Below are 21,930 nucleotides of genomic sequence, written 5' to 3' on the forward strand. Positions count from 1 at the left end.
TAAGCACCTGCCCAGGTACCGTTAGGCACACTGACAGCCATGACCTTCCTGTGGGTCAGGTACTAGACAAGAGGCCAAGGAAAGATGGATAATTCTTTTTACTTTAAAATCTGAGCTACCAAGGAACTATTTCTTCACCTCAGAGGAGGATCCCACAGTTTTCAAGAGTTCAGCCTTGAAAACCTTGGCTCTACTTCTGTGGCCCTTCCTCATCTACCACGTAGGATGGAGGCTTTGGGTTTTGACCACCTAGTAAGCTCATTTATCTGGGCATGTGTTCAGTGGCCAGTTTCAAAGAAGACACCCCATTAAAATCCAGCTGCTAATGTCAGGGGATTTTAAAAATCCTTCTCTTTAGCTTCAGGTTTATATCCAAAGAACCAGTTGATTATGTGGCAAGTCAGAGTACTCACAAATCCAATGGGAAAATATTTGGAGAATGTGTTGAAGTTGTCCAGAAGGACTAAAGGACTACCAGGTGTCTAAAGGTTACTATCCAAGCAAAGGGACTGTAAGTGTTGGAGGGGTTCTGGAATGAGGGCTGGGACAGCCAGAGGACTTCTGCAGGGAGTCGGAAAGCTCTGTGTAGGGAAGGACAGGAGATCCTCCTGTGCAGCCTTCAGAAGGGGCAGCAGCGAGGAGCTGGTCAGCTTGGCAGGTTCAGTTGGGCAGGAGGCCCCATGGAAGCAGCAGGGACAGGGCGCCGCCCTCACTCAGGAGGCGCTGGGACTGAACAGAGACGATGGCCCCCAGCAGAGTCAGTTCTCAGAAAACCCCACAGCAGGCCCACAGTGCTTCTGATTCTCCTCGTCCCCTTCTGCGGGCATGCTTTTTGTCACCTCAGCGGCATCATGTAGCACTGAGAAGAGGAAGGTGTGAGAAGTCAGAAGGTTGGGCCGTGGCCTGGGGTGGGCGGGAAGTGCGGGGGCTCCAGAGGAATTGAGACCAGGGCTCTGAGCCCACTCCAGCCCTCACTAGCACGTGGTCCTGAGAAGATGCCTAAGCTCTGGGACCTCAGTTCTTCATCTGGGAGGCGAGTGTGCGTGAAGAGCCCTGCGTGTTGTGCTGCAGGATGCACCTGAGGGATAGAACAGAGCTCAAAGTGTCTGGAGGCTGTTGGCCCTGTGATGGAGGGGCAGGAATCTCTTGCACTGTTACCGCCAGAAACGCCCCCACTCTCTCCTCCTGCATTTTATTATCTTGTTCAACACAGAATTCGGTCTCCTGCAGAGGCTTCTTATGTTTTGTTGTTTAGCTTTTGTGGTCGGTATTGTTCTTCTCATTTGCTTCATTTTCTCTTCTTTAGTTTGCCAGGGTAGATTTCGGGAACAGAAGACAGCAGCCTACACTTCGACACCATCTTGAGAGCTACAGGTAAAGCACTAAATCTATAAATAATTTAAGTAGAGTTGAAATCCTTACAACAGATTTCCCCCATTAATGAATACGGTATACTGCTGGAGACTTTTTATTTGAGACTATTTGAGACTTTTTTTTCCATATCTATCTACATTTTGTGTTGTAGCCTCTATTAAGATTTTATATATTTTGTTAGCTTTCTTAGGTGATTTTCGGATTTGTGCTACAAATGGGGCATTTTTTAATTACATCTTCTAAATAGTTAGTGCTTTGTGTATGTGGCAAGGCACTTGGTTTTACTGTAGTAATCTTCCATACAAGGTTTTTTCTCATCTCTTATTAATTTGAGTATTCCACGTATCAATTTCTTTGAATTCCCTATGTGGATGACCATATTGTCACAAAATATTATCTTTTTCAATATTCATACTTCTTATTTCCTTTGATGTGTATAGTTCTAACTCTGTGTTCCAGTGAATTTTTGCATTGTCCAAGGGCGATCATCCATCTTTGTCTTGTTCCTGTCTTTAATGGGAATGCATCGAACATTTCACATATAAGTATTTTCGCTGTAGATATTAGGAAATGGAAGTTCCTTTCTAATCTCAATTTGTTAAAAGTCATACTCATGTTGAATTGATTTCAGAGGCTATTTCCACATCCATTGACATGCTTCAATGTTTTCCCCTCATTTGTTATTGTGGAGAATTATACTTGAGCTATTTTCTAGTTTGAATCATCTATTCATTCTTTAGCCATAACCTGTCTGTTCATGTAATTCACTGCTATATTGAATATGTTATTAGTTTGCTTAGGATATTTGCTACTCTATGGGTGAACTTTGCTCAAGTGTTCTTTGCGTGGTAGGAGTGGGAGTACTCATCTGGTTTTACAGTCAAGGAGAGCTAGTCTGGGAAAATAAGTTAAATAATTTCCCAGTTTTCTTGTATGTGCTTTAGAAGAGTTTACATAAGATGGAGATTACTTTTCCCTGACCATTGGTAGAATTGGCCACCCAAACTGCCTGTCTTGGAACATTTGAAGGTAGCTTGGGTGTTGACCATGAACGGTTGTTGTTGAAAGAAAAGATGCCGGGGTTCTTGGCCTCCACAGGAGAAGAGTTCAATCCGGGGCCAGAGACGAGGCTTGATCACTCAGAGTTTTTGTGTGATAAAGTTTTATTAAGGTGTAAAGGAGATAGAGAAAGCTTCTGACATAGACGTCAGAAGGAGGCAGAAAGAGTACCCCGCTGCTAGTCTTCCACTGGATGTTATATAGTCACTAGCAGTGTGTTAATGAAATAAAAGAATGTCTTAAAACTCAGAATGGCACCAGGCCCCTCACCCATAAGATGCATTTTGGGATAATCTTGACACCAGACGATTCATCCCAGGCCATAAAATGATTAACTTGAATCTTATAGAAGGGCAGATTACCATACAAATAATTTCGTTTACATAGATTTGGGGAACAATATCTGAGTATAACATACTGGTTTGTCAAGTAGTTTCTGAGCCATTCGGTGGAACCGACTTGAAGACAGAGTTTGGGGTAAATGCGTAGTACATTAACATAGCTTCAGACCAACATTGAAGAGATCTCTTCAAGAAAATTAGAGATACCAAGGGAACATTTCATGCAAAGATGGGCTCGATAAAGGACAGAAATGGTATGGACCTAACGGAAGCAGAAGATATTAAGAAGAGGTGGCAAGAATACACAGAAGAACTGTACAAAAAAGATCTTCACGACCAAGATAATCACGATGGTGTGATCACTCACCTAGAGCCAGACATCTTGGAATGTGAAGTCAAGTGGCCTTAGAAAGCATCACTACGAACAAAACTAGTGGAGGTACTGGAATTCCAGTTGAGCTATTTCAAATCCTGAAAGATGCTGCTGTGAAAGTGCTGCACTCAATATGCCAGCAAACTTGGAAAACTCAGCAGTGGCCACAGGACTGGAAGAGGTCAGTCTTCATTCCAATCCCAAAGAAAGGCAATGCCAAAGAATGCTCAAACTACCACACAATTGCACTCATCTCACACACTAGTAAAGTCATGCTCAAAATTCTCCAAGCCAGGCTTCAGCAGTACGTGAACCGTGAACTTCCAGATGTTCAAGCTGGCTTTAGAAAAGGCAGAGGAACCAGAGATCAAATTGCCAGCATTCATTGGATCATCAAAAAAGCAAGAGAGTTCCAGAAAAACATCTATTTCTGCTTCATTGACTATGCCAAAGCCTTTGACTGTGGATCACAACAAGCTGTGGAAAATTCTGAAAGAGATGGGAATACCAGACCACCTGACCTGCCTCTTGAGAAACCAGTATGCAGGTCAGGAAGCAACACTTAGGACTGGACATGGAACAATGGACTGGTTCCAAATAGGAAAAGGAGTACGTCAAGGCTGTATATTGTCACCCTGCTTATTTAACTTATATGCAGAGTACATCATGAGGAACGCTGGGCTGGAAGAAGCACACGCTGGAATCAAGATTGCCAGGAGAAATATCAATAACCTCAGATATGCAGATGACACCACCCTTATGGCAGAAAGTGAAGAGGAACTAAAAAGCCTCTTGATGAAAGTGAAAGAGGAGAGTGAAAAAGTTGGCTTGAAGCTCACCATTCAGAAAACTAAGATCATGGCATCTGGTCCCATCACTTCATGGCAAATAGATGGGGAAACAGTGGAAACAGTGTCAGACTATATTTTGGGGCTGCAAAGTCACTGCAGATGCTGATTGCAGCCATGAAATTAAAAGACGCTTAGTCCTTGAAAGGAAAGTTATGACCAACCTAGATAGCGTATTAGAAAGCAGAGACATTACTTTGCCAACCAAGGTCCGTCTAGTCAAGGCCATGGTTTTTCCAGTGGTCATGTATGGATGTGAGAGTTGGACTATGAAGAAAGCTGATCACCGAAGAATTGATGCTTTTGAACTGTGGTGTTGGAGAAGACTCTTGAGAGTCCCTTGGGCTGCAAGGGGATCCAACCAGTCCATTCTAAAGGAGATCAGTCCTGGGTGTTCATTGGAAGGACTGATGCTAAAGCTGAAGCTCCAATACTTTGGCCACCTCATGCGAAGTGTTGACTCACTGGAAAAGACTCTGATGCTGGGAGGGATTGGGGGCAGGAGGAGAAGGGGATGACAGAGGATGAGATGGCTGGATGGCGTCACCGACTCGATGGACATGAGTTTGAGTGAACTCCGGGAGTTGGTGATGGACCAGGAGGCCTGGTGTGTTGTGATTCATGGGTTTGCAATGAGTCAGACACAATTGAGTGACTGAACTGAAGACCAACATTTCCATAAGAAAAATGCACTGGTTAACTCAAGGTTTGAGAATTTTTAACTTCAGGTGAAACCAGATGTCAATATTGCAACACAGTATTTTAAGAGAAACTTCCTTTTAAATTTGTGTAGAGAAGAAAAAAAATATCACTGGTTTGTTTCCTCCTGCTGTTTAAGAGAGATAAAAATGTCTGACACTTGCAGGCTATTTCCTCCGTTTGGAGATCCCTGGCCTTCCTGCTTGTTACCCTCTCAACTACAAGTAAAGTTTGCATTGTTGAAAGTTTCCTGTTTCTTTATGGACTGATTTTATCTTAAAAAACAAATTGTTCATTTCACCCAGAATTTCAAATTTAATTGCATGATATTTATAATAAAACTTTATTATTATAACAGATACCGTAAAACACATACAGCAGTAGAGAATGGTATAAGGGACCCAATATACTTGGCAGACATCAATCAGCAGCATCAGCCAGCATCAATCATCTGCTGTACATTGTCGATCTGCTTCCAGTGTACACTCACCTTCCCCACATCTCTGCCAACGGACTAATGTGAAGGTAATCCAAGACATCAGGGTGTTTCATCTCTAAGTATGTCAGCATGCATTTCTAAAAGACAAGGAATGTTTTATAAAACATAAACCCCAAACAATGATCATTCCTAAAAATTTAAATATTTTAACAAGAGCAAACATCTAGTAATTTTTCACATTTACCTTATGCATTAATTTTTTTTTTAGTTTGTTTCGATCACAAATACCGTCTATATTTGGTGATTTTTTTAATGTTCCTTGAGTCTTTTTTAATCAATAGGTTTCCCCTGCATCATCTTTGTATTTTTCAAGTTTTCCATTATATAGATTGTGTTGAATGAAACAGTTTGATGTCATTTAACATGTTTGGCCCCTGAACAGTTCTTTAAATTGGTAGTTACAGTTAGAAGCTTGATTAACTTGTTTATTTACAAGACTGCTACCTAGGTGATGCCATGTAATTCCATTAAGAAGAACATAGTGTTTCTTGTCCTTTGTGCTGTGTTGGCAATCATTGATGATCCTCACCTTCTTTTACCTATTGGGGGTTGCAAAGGGGTAATTTGCAAATTCTCTCATTCAATTTTAGTTTATTACCTGAAATACTTTCACATGTAGAAACTTTTCCTTGTCCACCATTTGCTTATCTTGAGGGAATCATATAATCATATTTGCTGTGCTTTTACATCATTTAAATATCTTCTGCATCTATAGTTTATATAGTCTTAACTTATATTGTTTACATGTTATTTTTTTCTTTAGTATCTGGTCATATTTTTTAAACAGTCTGTTTCATTAATATTTTCAAGTAATTGGCATTTGTTTTTTGGCCTTACTGCTTTCTTTTTTGTGTGTGTATTGCATTTTATTTCTATTTTTAAATTAATTTATTTATTTTAATTGGAGGCTAATTACTTTACAATATTGTAGTTGTTTTTGCCATACATGGACATGAATCAGCCGTGGGTGTACATGTGCTATTTCTATACTTATCTTCATTATTCCCTACCTTCTCTTATTTAGGGTTTCATATGATGTTCATTACCTAGCTTCTTGAATTTCTTGGATGATTTAAATCGCTCTTGTTTTCTAATACATCTATTTAAGGCTATATATTTCCCTTTGAGCACCATTTTGCTTCTGTTGCACAAGCCATGCTATTTAACTCCACGTATATTGTTTGAATTATTTTTTACAAGTTGACTAAATCACTTTATCACTTATGCTGTTGGAATTTTTCAATATATGCCCCTAAACTAGCAAATGTAAAAATTATTTTTGAGAAGACTGTGAAGATGATGATGAAAGATACATTATTTGGGGAAAGTTTCACAGCCCAGGGCATTTTGTTTTATTATTATTATTAATTACAGAAGAGACAAACATATTTAACTTCTGGTGACAGAGCTGGGTTTATGCCAGGAATGCAGAGGAGTTTAACACTAGAAGATCAGTCATTATAATTGCCTGCATGTAACAGTCAAGGATTGTCCAGGAAAATAGAAACACCATAAATATTTACCATGGAGGGAACTTAATGCAAGGGGTTGGTTACAAAAGTGGTAGGAAGCCAAGCAGGAGAGAACTGGGAAACCCAATTACTAGCAACAGGAGGAAATCACTCACCTCTAGGATGGAAGGACAAAGAAAGGAGATAGTGTTGCTGGAACTTGGGTGTTGGATTCAACAGGATCCAGAGCCAGGATGGGTCAGTCTCGTGGTTGAATGGCTGGAGCCATGAAGAATTTGGAACCACTGAAGGACAAGCCACCTGAAGCAGAGGAAGAAGAAAAATCTTTGACTTCTCTGTCTAATCTCCTGCTGGTGTTTCTGTTTAGCTGAACCAAAATGGCAGCCAACTGTTGGCTAGTTTGATTGCAGGCTGCCAGACTCGGCCCCTGTATAATCTAGAACAGAGCAAGGAGGAATGAGGGATGGATCTGGGAATACATAAGCCCAGGGTTGCCTTATTACAATAACAGATTGAGTGAGAAAAATCAGACCTACATCGATACAGAAAAGTATCTAATAAAAATCAACATCCAGTCATCGTAAAAAGAAATGTTAGTCCACAGTATTAAACTGGGGTGATGAGTTTTGGGGAGGAAGACCAGATAGACAAAGTGCCATTCTTATCACATCATATCAAGGGTACATACTATCCACATGATCTATCACCATTGATATTTACCTTGCTCACTTAAGTAGCTGAAGCAGTGTTTGTCAGGTTTTCTCCTCTCTTGAGCCCAGATGCAGAAATAAGGAAGAGAGGAAGATAGCACTTGGAACATTTCCTAAATAACCAGCCAGAAATCACTGCTAACTGTGGCTAAATTGTCACACAGATTACAACCCAACAAAAAGTATTCAGCCCTATTTCCTGCAGTGAAACAGAAGTCTTCCAACATGGGAAACAATAAACGGGATCATGGTATAAATAGAGAATATATGGGGGTTTGTGTCCAAATTAGAAGGACCCTGAATATCAGAGGAAGGGGTTTGGACCTTATTTTACATGCTAAGTCACTTCAGTCGTGCCAGACTCTTTGTGACCCTATGGACTGTAGTCCTTCAGGCTCCTCTGTCCATGGGATTCTCCAGGCAAGAATGCTGGAGTGGGTTGCCATTTCCTTCTCCAGGTCTTCCCAACCCAGGGATCAAACCCGCATCTCTTATGTCTCTAGCATTGGCAGGCAGGTTCATTTCCACTGGCGCCACCTGGGAAGCTTTTATTTTATGGGTGGTAGAGAATAAGCTCGGAGAAGGCAATGGCAACCCACTCCAGTATTCTTGCCTGGAGAATCCCAGGGACAGAGGAGCCTAGTGGGCTGCCGTCTATGGGGTCACACAGAGTCAGACATAACTGAAGCGACTTAGAAGCAGCAGCAGCAGAGAATTAAGCAGCAGAGTGACATGATCACACCTGGGCTCTCTCATCCTCCTCAGTTCCTTTTGGGAGTGGGATTTGGATCTGTTTTCTTATGTACTCTCCTCACTGGGCATGAGAAAGGCTTAAATGTTCTCAGTTTGCAATGTACTTATGAACACCTCAAAAGAAGGGCACCATTTAAACTCCCATCTAAGAACAATCCTTTGCTCATTTTGAGATCAAGTTGTTTCAGTAAGACACACTTTCAGTTCACCGGTATTCTCTTTATTCCTTCAGATCAAACTCCATCCAGTGACTGCTCAACATCATGGCCCCAAACCCAGGAAAGCATGAAGTCTTGATGAACAGCTGAAAACACCAACTGAGCATCCACATTGTGTCTTAAGGACTCTCTAACCTATGGTCATGTGCACTATTGCATTTGCATCTGCATTTTGGTCTTAGGCCTATTTTTGTGCTTAGGTATCTATCACCTTACTGTCTTGACCTCTCTGTTGCTAGAAGGTTGGATTTGCTAACCAAACACAGTCTCAGGTCCTTTTGACCTAAGCAAAAGTGAAACAGAATTACTAAATGCTCGTTTCATACACTCACTTTTGTGTAATAGTGACAGGAAGGCCAGGCCTGGAATTCGGACTATGTGGGCACTTGTTTCTTGTGTACTGACATTTAACATATACACTATCAGGGAAGGGCCAGAATGTTTATCCTGTTAGAAGAGTCAAAGGTCTCTGTGTCTTGAATGTGCCAGAGGATATTTTAGGAAAGGACTGGGTTTTATACCTCTGGAAGTCATCAGAATATTGTACTCCTCCAAACCTAAATAGCCTTCCTATTGTGCCTGGTTGGTCATTTCCTCCTAAATGACACTTTGGTTCTCCCAGCACTTGGAGGACAAGGGCTCAGTTTGTCATTCTATGAGAAGCTCTTTCTTGCCATCATTTTGTTCTTTCACAGCAGTGATCAGATTTTCATGAAAAAAAAATGGGATTTTTTTAAAGCTACCCATGGGCTAAAATAGTTTTGTCTCTGTTGGCTATGTAAGTGTCAGGCACCTCTCCTACAGATGTTTGCAGAGATATACTTGTGTCACTGCTCCTGTTTGTGTTTATAGTCGTGTTGACCTGTTAAATGTATTGCTGCTGCTGCTAAGTTGCTTTAGTCAGGTCCGACTCTGTGTGACCCCATAGACGGAAGCCCACCAGGCTCCCTCGTCCCTGGGATTCTCCAGGCAAGAGTACTGGAGTGGGGTGCCATCGCCTTCTCCAGGTAAATGTATTGGAGGCCAAATAAAGTTGATCCAACCAGACTGCAGGAGCCGTAAGACATTATTTAGCGAACACTTTCTGATCTCCCACTGAGTGCCAAGGCCCAGTGTGGACACCAGGACACAGAACATGACCAGTAATCCTGACCCACTGGAGCTCACAGTCTTGGTAGCTTAGTTGCTGCTAACTTTTGACAATTTTTCAGAGTTCTGATAACGTTGGTTCTAACAATTTCTGCTTGAGCTTTTTGATATTTCTGAGGTTCTAAAGATGTTCCTTTTAGAAAATTTGAAAATGTGATATCCATTCTCTTATAGTTGTAGTACTATAAAGCTTATACATTTCATCAGGGGTGAGTTGGGTAGTTTCTGGATTTTGAGTAATTTTAAAATTCCACTTAAGTTCTTGAATTTACACACAGTGCATAGATTTGTTCTTAGTGTTTCCTTTTTATCCTTCCAACATCTTTAGTGTAGGGCTTGTCGAATTGTAGTATTTCATTTCTGATATTAGTCATTTGTCTTTTCTATTTTTGATTTTGTTTATCTGGCTAGGGTTTTATCAATTTTTTTGATCTTTTCAATGAACCAGTTTTTTCCCCATGATTTTTTTTCTTTATTTTTGATTTCAATTTTTTTCTCTTGTTTTTGGTTTGCTTGTTTGCAGATTGCTTTGGGTATAGTTTTCCTTCTTTTTCTAAGTTAATGTGGAAGCATAGATTATTGATTGACATCTTTCTTCTTTCTTAATGTAAACATTAACTGCTATAATTTTCCCTCTTAACACTGATTTAGATGCATCCCATAAATTCCAAGACTATGCCCTTTCATTTTAATTCTTTCCAGTGCAGTATCTACTTCCTTGAGAGTCTCTCTTTTACCTGTGGACGGTTGTTTAATTTCCAAGTGTTTTGAGATTTTTCTTCTCCTTCCATACTGTTTGATTTCTAGTTTGATTCTTTTCTTGTCAGAGAACATACTCAGCATCATTTAGATTTTTTAAATTTGTTTTGAGGATATAGGATTCTATCTTGTTGAATGTTTCACATGTGCTTGAAATAAATGTGCAAACGTTTTGCTGTGGTTGATGGATGCAGTGATATTTAGATCCACAGTATTTGTGAATCACGCAGGGCCCAGCCTGCCCCTTGGGAAATGGTTCAGTTCTCCATGCTTTTGATATTCTGTCTCTGGTGAGATTCCTGCATGTACAGCTCAGGTTGAACTCAGGAGTTCCTACAACTTGCTGGGATCCCTTACTCATCTTTGCTCTTCCCCACTATCTGCCGTCACTCTGGCTACCAGGGGACTCTCCTTCTGGTCCTCTCACACAGAGTGGGGGGTATTTAGTTTCCTCACTCTGTTGTGTACTTCCCTTGAATGGATTCGCCTAGATGACCAAGTAGTCAGATAATACAATAATAGCACAACAGTGTGGGATCTTAGTTCCCTAACCAGGGATCAAATCCATGCTCCCTGCATTGGAAGTGCAGAGTCTTAGCCACTGGACTGCCAGAGAAGTCCCAGTTTGTCCTTTTTAGATTCCACATGTAAATGATAACAAACAGTATTTATCTTTTTCTGTCTCACTTATTTTACTTAGCATAATGCCCTCAAGCTCCTTCCAAGTTGTTGCCAATGGCAGGATTTCCTTCTCTCACATGGCTGTGTATTGAATATGTCGCATCTTCTTTATCCATTCATCCACTGGTGGACCCTTAGGTTGTATCCATATTTTGGCTATTGTGAACAATACTGCAATAAATGTAGGAGTGAAGATATCTTTTCGATATCCTATTTTCATTTCCTTTTGAATATACACTCAGAAGTGGAATTGCTGGATCATATGGTAGCTTCCTTGATTGTGTTCTTTGATGCATAGACTTTTTTTTTTTTATTTTGACGAGGTTCAATTTATCTATGTTTTTCTTTTTTTTTTTTTGGCCTGTGTTTTTGGAGTCATACCCATGAAATCATTACCATCTTAAATATTTCTAGATATATAAATAAACACAGGATAGGAAGTTACACATATAATTCTTTGTTCTGACCACCAAGAGGTCCCAGAATCAATGACCCTTCAGTACCAATGAGCACACTTAGTGTACAGATCTAGTTTTGTCAATATCATTCGACAACAAAAGGAACAAGGGTTCCATGGAAAAACTGATGATTCAGAATTGGGACAGGAAATATGGAAAGTGAGCCTGGAGCATCTTGTGCAGTGTGAAAATTAAAAAAAAAAAAAGAAGTGCTCAAAAAACTTTCAAAAGAGGAAGCAACATTTCCATGGGTATGACAAAGGTATATACAAAGGGAGTTGATAGAACAGCTCCCAGTGGCCAATCGGAGAACAATTTGAAAATAAAAATATATGAAGTTGTATTGGATTTTAACCCAAAGTGTAATAAAGATACCATGATTCCATACTGAGAAACATAAATAATTTCTTAATTACACAAACAAGGATAGACAAGTGTTCCACACAGAAAAATTCCAGTTTATGCAGACACTCCCACTTGTAGAAAGTGGAGCATAACTCCCCACCCCTGAAGCATGGACTGCACATCGTGACTTTCTTTCAAAGAGGACAGGATAGAAGGGGGGCATAAAACAATCACTTTATCACATAGACACCTGACAAGCACTACCTCAGCCACATGATTAATGAGAGCATCATCAGTGGTCAATTGTGCTAACAATATATACACCTGACACACTGTGATGAGAATAGGATTTTTCATCTGTAAAATTCCTCCCCCAAACTTGGAATCCCAGACTAGTCATGAGTAAAATATCAGACAAATACCAGCCAAGGGACATGGTACAAAACATCTACCGAGTACTCCTCAAAACTGTCAAGATCATCCAAAACAAAGAAATGTTAAAGCTAAGAGGAACCCAAGGAGACATTACAACCAAATGTTAGGGTAGTTTCCTTGCCAGGATCCGGGAATGGGTAAAACCTATAGAAATCTGAGTAAAGTATGGGGTTTAGTTGATAATAAATAATGCATCAATACTTCCTCATTAATTGTAATAAATATATCATATTACTGTAAGATATTAGGAATAGGGGAGACTGGGTTGGGGCATAAGGGATTTCTGCTATTTTCACAATTTTTTTTTTTCAAATCTTAAAGAGTTACAAGGGTTAAAAGTATTATAGAGGAAAAAGTGAAAATAAAGTCTATTTTCAAAATAAAAAAGGCAAGGAAATTTGGGGCAAAACATGCTGAGTACGTTAAAAAAGGAAATAGAAAGGAAACCAAACACAAGCACACAGAACCTGTAAGTGTGAAACAACCTTTCCTAAATTACCTTCAGCTTTTCCTCTCCCTTAACCACCAATCCCATATAATACACTAACCAGGCCTCTTCCACCAGAGAAACATCTCGGGATCCACTTTTTTCTCAAGCCTCACAAACACTGCCCTGATCCAACCTCATAGATGTTTTGCCTGGATATGGCAAGAGCCACCACCCAAGGCCAGGTGTAGACCTGGAACCCTGTACTTGCTCAAAAAGCACTTTAAGACGCCTGCTGGTGTTATTTGCCACAGAAGAAGTCTGTCAAGATCCAGGCATGGGCCAGTGTCTTGCCAAGGATACAAGGGTCCAGAGCAAACCTTTAGCTGTGCGTTCGTGTGAATGTGCTTAGTCTCTCAGTCATGTCTGACTCTTTGTGACCCCACAGACTGTAGCCCACTCACGCCCTCGGGCTCCTCTGTCCATGGGATTTCCCAGGCAAGAATAGTGGAGTGGGATGCCATTTCCTCCTCCAGAGTAACTTCCCACCCAGGGATTGAATTTGTGTCTCCCTCATTGCAGGCAGATTGTTTAACACTGAGACATGAGGAAACATAGGGAATTCTCAGAGGAGCAGAACATTCACCGAATCTTTAAGCCAGGGGAGGCGCCTGTCCGATCGGTGATGACCTGGGCAAGATGATCTTGGGAACAGGGTGGTGTGTTTTCACACAGAGGCGGCTGCAGAAGATGCTGGATCCTGGAAATGACCTCCAGAGAAGTCGGTGGGGGCAGGGGGCAGTTTGGGCCTCCTAGCAGCCAAAGGCCTGAGGTTCTTATGTACCCAGAGCAAGAACCCAACCACACCTAACAGTCATATCCAATAAGGTGCATGAGGAGTACCTGTTTTGACAGCTGTCATGTATCCATCCTCGAGTGCCCCCGGGGCTGTGGCCCCAGCCTTGGCCTCAGAGCACAGATGTCCTCATGGAGGCCGGGGCGGCAGCTCACCTGCAGCGGCATCTACTCCCCGCTCCCTCTCCTGGGCAGTCCCAGGCAAGTCAGATGGGATCTCCAGGGGCTTGCTGCTTCCATGTCTCTGGGGCTGCCGACCCTCTTTGCGATCCCCCAGAGTCCTCTCCTGCCTGGCTCCTTTCTGAATCCTCATTGGAGTCTGGGGCCTCTGGCGCCTGGGTGAGCGTCCTCCCAGGCATCTGCTAGAGCTCGTCCTCTGCTCAAACAGCCTGACTAGGGACACCAAAGTCCTAGCTGGCTCTGCTGGTGGCTGACCAGACACCCCTCTGCCTCTGACATTCAGGCTCAAAAGCCGGGACCTCACAGTCACGTTCAAAAGACCCTGAGTTTACTCCAACACGTTCCACAGGGATTCCACAGGGAATGGTCTGATACACCTCAGGATCTTAGAGATGTGCCCTGCACTTCCATGGTGATGATTACTACTGACCCACCATGAGGAGACTCACCCAGGGGCTGCGTCAAGTCCTGCTGGCTCCACCTGAAGCACCGTGGAAGGGGATGCTGCTCTGGGACTTCCAGATAAAGATACACACATGAGGTCATCAGGACCAGGGCCTAATCCACTCTCGGTGGCGGTGGGGGGTGGGGGCCAGCAGGGCAGACAGGACATATCCCAAGGCCAGGTTCCAGGGGAGAGGGGGTGCTGTGGGAAGCAGGGGTGGGTGGCCTCGGGGCTGGGGCCCACGAGGAGGATGCCCCCAACCCCAACAGGGAACTTTGGCAGCTGGCTGCTGCCCTCCTGATGGAGACTGAGCACAGCCCCGAGGCGGCTGACAGTGCAGCTCGGGGGCGGGGGGGCAGCAGGGGTGTGACTGTGGGTGTGGTGGGAGGAATTCCTGCAGCCAGCTCCCTGTGGGGCAGCCTCTCTCAAAGGTCAGAGATGCAGGACTTTAGTCTCTGGGACAGGAACCACACCCGGGAGTGGTCTGTGTCTGTGTGTTGTCGTGGCTTGAGGATTAACCACCAGGCGCCTGTGTCCCTTCAAAACAAACGGTCCTGACAAAAATGCTTCTGCTCAAAATCCACTGGCCCTGGGTCATCATATGACCCTTCCTAAGTTTAGAGGCCTGGCAGGGTCATGTCGCTATGTGTGCAGGGAGAGAGTAAGACAAGAGGTGGCTGAACACCTGACATCTCTCCAATTCCACACTGCCTAGCAGATGCTCAACAAAGAGCAGTGGTTAAAAATCTCCTTTGTTTTGGGGAGGCTAGTCTGAGCAGGTCACATGGGTCTTGAAATTCTCCACCTTTTCCAAGTATCCACTGACTATCTGGGAGCTGACACATACGTGGCCAGAATCACATGTCCTGTTCCCGTCGTTCTTGGCACTCAGCAGGGAGAGCTGCCCCTTCAGCCCCCTGCACCCATCTGCACCCCCCACCGCAGTGACCCCACCACCTCCTTAGGCCCAGAAGTCGCTCCTGCCTTTTGATGTCAGGCACAGCCTTAACCTGTGTCTCTGCTGCCTCCACACTTCTGAACCTGTCTGAACCTGGGGACGCTGGCGGATGTTGCATCTTTACTGGCTACTACTTATTTCTCATAAATTATTTGGATCTCAGACTCTGTCCCTCTCTCCTGTGGAAATTGTTTTGTTTTCAAGACGCCTCAGAGAATTGGCAGCTCAATTGGAAATGGACTAGAAAACCACTCAGAATTGCTGTTCTGTGTTTTCCTCCCGGAGAATATATCATTCAAGTTCGGTGTTTGTGTGTGTTTCGGGATGGAGAGCAGTGTCTCCAGCTGGGCACAGCTCACTCAAAGATCCCAGGATTCTAGTCACATAGCAGGTCCTGTCCACTTTTGCAGCTTCTCTTCACTCATTTCATCCAAATGAAATCTAGACCATGCTCACAAGTGAAAAAAATAAAGTCCAGATGACCAAATAACTGTTATTTCAATGTACTTGGTAATCAGCTTCCCAAGGCAGAGACAGGAGGGCTAGCACAGGGAATACTGGGCCATACATAAAAGAGCAAGATTCACATTTCACTAGGATTCCTAGCAGATGGTGGGTAGAAAACACCTATTTCATCCCTGTGGTCAACAGCTATGGGACAAGAGCCAGGACCCCTTCCTTCCTGCCCCAGAAAGAGATCTCTCTGGGGTTTATCCAAGAAGCAAAAGGACACCTCACAGCAATGATCCGTTTCAGAGTTTCCCCTCACCCCCAAGACAAACCTCATGTGACTCTGGCTCCTAGACCATTGCTGTGAGTGTGGGGGTGTCCTGCTTCTCCTAGTGTCCCCACTGCTAACATGGCCTTTCACGGAGCAGAGAATCTGTACATGTCTTTGGGATAAATGGGCCAGTGAGCAGGGGTCTCAGGTTGTCTGCTACTTTCTTTAATAACCCAGGAAAATTCAATAAACTGAGATAATTTAGTTATTGCAAATGACAGACAAGAAGGACATAAGCATGAATTCACTACAATTGCTTTTATTTTCTAATTCTTCTCCATTCAGTACTATTCCTACATAAGTTCACATTTTCAAAACAGTTCTAATTCCTATTCCATTGTATTCTGTTCAGGACCACAAAACAAAGTGGAACACTTCCCAATCTCTTTTAGAAAACAGCAAAACTCTTGTTTTTGAACTGGGTAACCACAAATACACTGGGATCAATATCATTCACAAAGCTAAGATACTGAAGTTTCTTTAGCCTTCTCTGAAACCAAACTTTGAAAAATTTCTAAAGAAAAGAGAGATGAATCCCCATGTCATCATAGAGAACAGCAACCAAAAGATGCTACACACTGGTTCTGCAAACTGGCCCGGGCCCTCACTTCTGAGAAGGCTGACTACTCCCTCGTCAATCACAGAGGGAAGGATCAACCTGGCTGCTGCTCTGGCTCAGGCCCCCTATTCCTCCTCCCTTGCAGCCTCTGCAGACAGGAGTGGGAAGGCCCTCAAAGCCCTTTGTCTGACCCTGAGCACAAATGCCATGACTTGCCACTTGCTGGTCTCCACATAGGCCCGGGGACCCTACAGGAACTCATAGCGAGCAGGGCGGCTGTCAGGCACCTGCCGGTACTCCAGGTATCCCTCCTGCACCCACACTTGGGTCAGCAGCTCCCTGGGCTCCCCAAAGACACAGTGCTCACTCCCAACATACACCCCCATCCTGCTGAGTGCTCCCCAGACCGCCTCTTCAGGGGCGGGGTCTCCATTCCTCATGATCACCCTGAGGACCAGCACCAGGAGGCCGGCCTTGGGCAGGCCCTGCCCACCGCTCAGCATCTCATCGCAGGTGAGGCCCAGGACAGGGACCAAGATGTAGATGTGCTCCGTGGGGTCCACCTCCCTCACCTCCACCCCACAGACCAGCTGCAGGCACTCTGAGGCTTGGCTGAAGACAACCGGGAAGTGCTCCTGGTTGTCCCTGAAGACCTTATACAGCATTTCCGCCAGGGAGGTCAGCTTCTTGGCTCGATACTTGAGGAGCAGGAACTTCAACAGGTCAACCATCATCTCATTCAGAATTTCTTGGGGCAAGGCCTTCACAGGAGCGGAGGAGGATGCTGGTGGGGAGGAGGCCAAGTGGGATGCAGCCTCCCCCGCCTCAGCCCCCAAGAGCTGCGCCTCTACGGGGCCCTGGGCCTCGCCTGGGTCCTGAAGGTCTTCCTCGGGTTTGCTGAGCTCACTCATCTCGACCACGAGCACAATGCCTGAGGTCGAACAAAAAACATGAAACATGAAAGTGAGGCAGAGGTACAGATGGAGACCAAGGGCCTCCGGGAGAGAGGAGGTGTGAGTGGCCTCAGCTAAGAAACACATCCTGGATGGTATGACACAGGCCACTTACAGGTCTCCCCCTGAGGGTGTTCTCAGACCTCACAGGAGCGCTCCTCCAGGGAGGCCAGTCCCCTGGCTACCCGAAGGAGGAAGTAAGGTGGCTCCTCAGGGTGCGGTCAGCATAGCTCGCGATTTCTGGGGCCAACAAAGTGGGAGGAATTGGGGCCTTCTGGGGCCCCCCTCTGTTCTAGGATAGGGAGCCTCTGGTTCACTTCAGGGCACCCCCTCACCTTGACTCCTGATACTGCCTGGACCTCCTCTGCTCTCTGAGCTCAGGACACAGGCTTCAGACCTCTGCCTTCGCCTCCTGGTTCCCGGAGCTCCTGTGAGAGAAATGGAGGTGACTGTGCTGGTAGGAGGGGGTGAACTCTGTGAGTACACCCAGTTGTGTGCTGTGTCCCTTGTAGTGCTCACCTTTCCCCTAGCATGGCCTGGACCATCCCCTTTGGAGGAGTAGAAGGAAACTCAGAATAAGACACTAGCCTGAACAGAAAGCGCTGAGGGGCCCCACATGCAGCCGCACCTGCCCAGGGCCTCGCGCGGGTCCTAGGCTGGGGAGAAGTTCAGTCCTCAGCTCCTCCTCACGTCTTGCCTGGCCTCCCAGCACTGACCACAGGGGCGGGGGTCTGCTCAGTCCAGCCTCTGCCAACCTGAAGCCTCCTCCCATAAAAACCTCACCTCCCGAAAGAAGTCTCTAAGCCAGAGGTCAAGAAACTGCTCACCCTACTCTGGGCTCTCCAAGACCCTCTTGCAAGGGCCAAGATCCCTCCCTATTGGGGTCTAACCGCCTCAGTCCTTCCTCGCATGGAGCCTGGACTCCAGGCAGGACCTGTAATTGTCCCGCCCGCCATTTTGAGACCCCCGCAGCTTTCACAAGGCCTCCAGTCCCTCTGAGACCGACATGTGAGGAAGTCAGACAGGCCTAGTGTGCTTTTCTCACCCCAAGGGCTCCCAGGGCCGACTACAGGGATGGGGATAGGGATCTGTGGGGTTCTGTCAGTCCTCACTCAGGGTCCCCCCAGTCCTCCTTCAGGCACCTCACCTTGCCTCCGTGCAGGACCTGGATTCTCGCCTCTCCGCAACTGAAGCCACGCCCCTTATACCAAGACCCCAGTCTCTTCAAGACCCAGATGTCAGGAAGTCAGCACATGCCTGTGGCGCTCATCCTGCCCCCACGGTTGCCCTTGACTGACAACAGAGACAGGCTTCTCTGAGGTCTCCTCTGATTAGGGGTCCAGGGTCCTCTAATTGCTCTTCAGGGTCCTCAGGGTCTTCAACCTCACAAGACCTTGGAATCGGCCCCCCTGGGGCCCCGCCCCATATGCGAGTTCCCCAGCCAGAGACCCGGATGTCAGGAAGTGCGACCATGCACTTTGGGCTCATCCTATCCCAGGGCCGCCAAGGACCAACAGCAGCTACAGGCTTTTCTGAGGTCTCCTCTGATTGGGGTCCAGGGTCCCCTCAGTTGTCCCTCAAATTGAAACCCTGGAGGAGCTGGGCTTCTTCCCTCTGCTCACCTGAGGTTACACTCCCTTTCCCAGGTCCCCAGTTTCTCTGAGACCCAGATGTCAGGAAAGGCAGCATGTGCCCATCCACCCTCTATGCTCCCTGAGACTTGATGTGAGGGTCCCGCCTCTGGTCAACACAAGGGGCATCCCCGGATCTGCCAGGGCTGAAGATGAGGTCCCTGAGGAAGGATATAAGGAACCCCACAGATCCCTGACCCTGCTGTCAGCCCTGGGCCACCCTGGTGGTGGGATGAGCACTTGGCAGCCTGTTCTGACTTTGGCATCTGTGTCTCAGAGACATTATTCAACTGTTAGAAGGGTCAGGGCCTCAGATGGGCAGTGGGAAAGATATTATTTCTTTTGAAAGTCAAGGTGAGGACTCTGAGGGAGGACTGAGGGGACCCTGGACCCCAGAGCAGAGTAGGCTCTGGGAGGACATAGGGCGGATGAACCCATGCTGCATTTCCTAACATCCAGGTCTCAGAGAGACTGGGGACCTGGTACAGGGGGCTGACTTCCTGACATCCAGATCTCAGACTGGGGACCTGGTACACGGGTCTAACTTCCTAATGTCTGGATTTAAGACTGGTGTCCTTGTATAGAGAGCAGACTTACGGACATCCGCGTCTCAGAAAAACTGGGGTCCTGGTATGAGGGTTGGGGCGTTAGGAGGGGAGAGGAGAGAATCTGAAGTCGTAGCCGGAGATAAGTTGAGGTCCCTGAGGGAAAACTGAAGTGATGCCAAGTGAAGACTCTAGGTATCCCAAGATAAGACTGAGGGAACCCCACTGATCCCCACCCCTGTCATTGGCTCTGGGAGCCCTTGGGGTGGGAAGAGCACACTAGGTCTGTCCTGATTTCCTACCATCCAGTTCTTTGAGACTGGGGACCTAGTGTGAGGAGCAGGGACTACGGTGGGGAGAGGACAGAGCCTAGGTCCTACCGGAAGTCAAGGTGAGGACCCTGAGGGAGGACTGAGGGTAGCCAGATCTCAGACCAGAGGGAACCCTGATAGTCCCCAGGCAGGACGACCTCGTGCCGCATTGCCTGACATCCCTGTCAGAGAGACTGGGGACCTGTTTGAAAGCAGCGGAACCTCCAAATGGCGGACGGGACACTTGCAGGTCTTGTCTGGAGTCTAGGCTCCATGCAAGGAAGGACTGAGGTGGTTAGACCCCAACAGGGAGGGATCTTGGCCCTTACAAGAGGGTCTTGGAGGGCCCAGAGTGGGGTGAGCAGTTTCTTGACCTCTGGCTTAGGGACCTCGGGAGGTGAGGTTTTTCAGGCAGAGGGCGGAGGCTTCAGGTCAGCAGAGGCTGGATTCCCCAACCCCAGTGGAGGACTGAGCAGACCGCCCGCCCCTGTGGTCAGTGCTGGGAGGCCAGGCAGGACGTGAGGAGGAGCTGAGGACCGAACATCTCCCCAGCCTAGGACCCGCAGGAGACCCTGCGCAGGTGCTGCCGGATGTGGGGCCCCTCAGCGCTTTCTGTTCAGTCTTGGGTCTTGTTCTGAGTTTCCCTGCAGGCCCCCAGAGGGGAGGAACCAGGTTGTGCCAGGGGAAAGGTGAGCACTACAAGGGAGCCCTGAGGGGACCTCCCACCACACAACTGAGGGGACCTCACAGAGTCCACCCCTCATACCATCCCAGAAGGCTCAGGGCTGTGCCACAGGATACCACCGAGTTGCCCCCAAAGGCAGACGTCTGAGGCCTGGGTCCTGAGTTCAGAAAGCAGAGGAGGTCCCAGCAATGTCAGGAGTCAAGGTGAGGAGGGTGCCCTGAGTCTACACCAGGGGTTCCCCATCCCAGAACAGAGGGGACCCCACAGGGGCCTAATCCGCTTACCTTGTCAGTCCCAGAAATCTCAGGCTGTGCTGACTGCACCGTGTGGAGACACCTAACTTCCTCCTTCAAGTCGCCAGGGGACTGGCTGCTCCACAGGCATACCCCTGTGAGGTCTGAGAGCACCTTTCAAGAGGAGACCTGCAAGTGGCCTGTGGCTGCCCAGGATGTGGTTCTCAGGTGAGGCCGTTCACAGCCCCTCTAGCCACCATCTAGGCCTGTGGTCCTCACCTGTCCCCATCTGTTCCCCTGCCTCACTCTATGGTTTGATCCCAGGCATCATGCTCATGGTCGAGATGATTGAGCTGAGCAAGCCCGAGGAAGACCTTCTGGACCTAGGCGAGGCCCAGGGCCCTGTGGAGGCACAGCTCTTTGGGGCTGAGGCGGGGGAGGCTGCATCCCTCTCAGCCTCCTCCCCCACAGTCTCCTGCTCCATCCTTGCGGTGGCTTTGCCCCAGGAAGCTCTGAATGAGATGGTGGCAGGAACCTGGTGAAGTTCTTGCTCTTCAAGTATCTGGCCAAACAGCTGACCTCCAAGGCGGAAATGCTGAAGAAGTTCTTCAGGGATAACCAGGAGCACTTCTCGGTGGTCTTCAGACAAGCCTCGGAGTGCCTGCAGCTGGTCTTTGGGGTGGAGGTGAGGGAGGTAGACCCCAGGGAGCACACCTACACTACGGTCCCTGCCCTGGGCCTCACCTGTGATGCGACGCAGAGCGGTGGGCAGGGCCTGCCCAAGGCCGGCCTCCTGGTGCTGGTCCTCAGGGTGATCATGAGGAATGGAGACCCCGAGGAGGCGGTCTGGGGAGCACTGAGCAGGATGGGGGTGTGTGTTGGGAGGGAGCACTGTGTCTTTGGGGAGCCCAGGGAGCTGCTGACCCAAGTGTGGGTGCAGGAGGGATACCTGGAGTATCGGCAGGTGCCTGACAGCCGCCCTGCTCGCTACGAGTTCCTGTGGGGTCCCCGGGCCTATGGGGAGACCAGCAAACAGCAAGTCATGGCATTTGTGCTCAGGGTCAGACAAAGGGCTTTGAGGACCTTCCCACTCCAGTCTGCAGAGGCTGCGAAGGAGGAGGAATAGGGGGCCTGAGCCAGAGCAGCAGCCAGGTTGATCCTTCCCTCTGACGAGGGAGTAGTCAGCCTTCTCAG

At 46.8% G+C, this 21,930-nt stretch overlaps 1 long non-coding RNA gene and 2 pseudogenes across 1 annotated transcript; 2 read left to right on the top strand and 1 right to left on the bottom strand.

Moving 5' to 3' along the window:
* The first annotated feature begins 966 nt into the window (after positions 1 to 966).
* On the top strand, positions 967 to 9,220 carry LOC148773517 (uncharacterized). The gene is made up of 4 exons (XR_016036936.1): positions 967 to 1,039; positions 1,307 to 1,374; positions 5,053 to 5,219; positions 8,361 to 9,220. It is a non-coding gene; the product is annotated as an uncharacterized LOC148773517 (long non-coding RNA).
* A 7,283-nt stretch (positions 9,221 to 16,503) lies between these two features.
* On the bottom strand, positions 16,504 to 17,289 carry LOC129564148 (melanoma-associated antigen 10-like; annotated as a pseudogene).
* A 3,776-nt stretch (positions 17,290 to 21,065) lies between these two features.
* Positions 21,066 to 21,905, top strand: LOC148773518 (melanoma-associated antigen 10-like; annotated as a pseudogene).
* Positions 21,906 to 21,930: the final 25 nt, after the last annotated feature.

The sequence above is a fragment of the Moschus berezovskii genome, chromosome X, assembly GCF_049115385.1.
Source record: "Moschus berezovskii isolate FMDL1 chromosome X, NW_MosBer_1.0, whole genome shotgun sequence".
In the NCBI taxonomy this organism is placed as follows: domain Eukaryota; kingdom Metazoa; phylum Chordata; class Mammalia; order Artiodactyla; family Moschidae; genus Moschus; species Moschus berezovskii.